This window comes from Echinops telfairi, unplaced genomic scaffold (assembly GCF_000313985.2).
Source record: "Echinops telfairi isolate 266 unplaced genomic scaffold, ASM31398v2 ScPeMD7_3;HRSCAF=10, whole genome shotgun sequence".
Taxonomy (NCBI): Eukaryota; Metazoa; Chordata; class Mammalia; order Afrosoricida; family Tenrecidae; genus Echinops; species Echinops telfairi.
This window is the reverse complement of record NW_022103899.1, coordinates 58,081,881-58,082,993: the sequence shown is the minus strand read 5'-3', so window position 1 is coordinate 58,082,993 and position 1,113 is coordinate 58,081,881.

Genomic DNA, 1,113 nt, shown 5'->3' with positions numbered 1-1,113 from the left:
CCCCCCACTGCAGGGTTTGGGCCACAGCCTCTTGCCTCCCTCATGCTGATAGCCAGCCAGGAGCAGGAAACTGCACCTCTCTGGTCCCAGGTTAGGAGCTTTTCCTGGGCAGTCTTCTTCTTGAAAAGGGGGGATGGGGTGGGGTCAGCTCTGACGTCATGGGCCTGCGTAGGTCAGTGGAGTTGGACGCCCTCTGGAGCAGGTGCTGGGCAAGGCTCCTGGGAAAGGGGGAAAGGGCAGCTGGCTGGTCAGGTAGGCGTGGCCTAGGCCCGGGGAGGACCTCATGCCACCATGCTGTTCCGCTTTCCTGGAAGGCCCAGCCTGGGAAGCATGGGGGCTGCAGCCTTGGCCTCTGGCTCCCTTCTGGAGGGGCAGCGTGCCTGGGACAGGGTGGCCTCGGTCACCTGGCGAGTCTAGGGGGCTCAGCTCCTACCCGGGCAAACACTCACATCCCTTTCTGCTCCAGCTACTTCCACCTGCCTCCGTGCAGGACTACCTCCCCTGCAGGAGGCAAAGAGGCCTTTTCCCAATTGCAGGTGGCGAAACGCAAGCCCTTCCCCCCACTGCCTCCCCACCCCCACCCCACCCCCAGGGAGGAACAGGACTTGGCCAGGGTCCTGCTGCAACGTCTCTTCCAACCGCCTGTTTAGGGGGCTCTGGAAGCCTCTGTGTAGCTAGAAGGGACCCCTGGGGTGGAGCAAACTGGCACAGGGCTGAGGTGGATAGGGCGGGCCTCTGGGCCAGGAGGGTACATAAGCTTCTCTGCAGGAGCCCGTTACCCAATGAGGGGCGGGGCCAGATGACCCCGCCCCCACCCCACACCCATCCCTCCCAGAAGCCTTTGGACACACGTTTTCCTGGAGCCACTCTCCCTAGGTCTTCCAGAAGGTTCTGCTAACTGCTTAGACCTCGAGTGTTCCCCAGAAGGAACCTTGTGTGGCAGAGAAAGGGAGGAGGGGTCCACAGGCATGCAACTTCTTTCCACATCCCACCCTTAGGAGATAAAATGAAGGTGGAGTGGGGGTGGCATTGCCCCAGCCATGAAACAGACCTCTGATGTCTGGGGTCTGTTCCACCTCAGTCTGTCTCTACCCTCACAGCCCATTCCCTTTC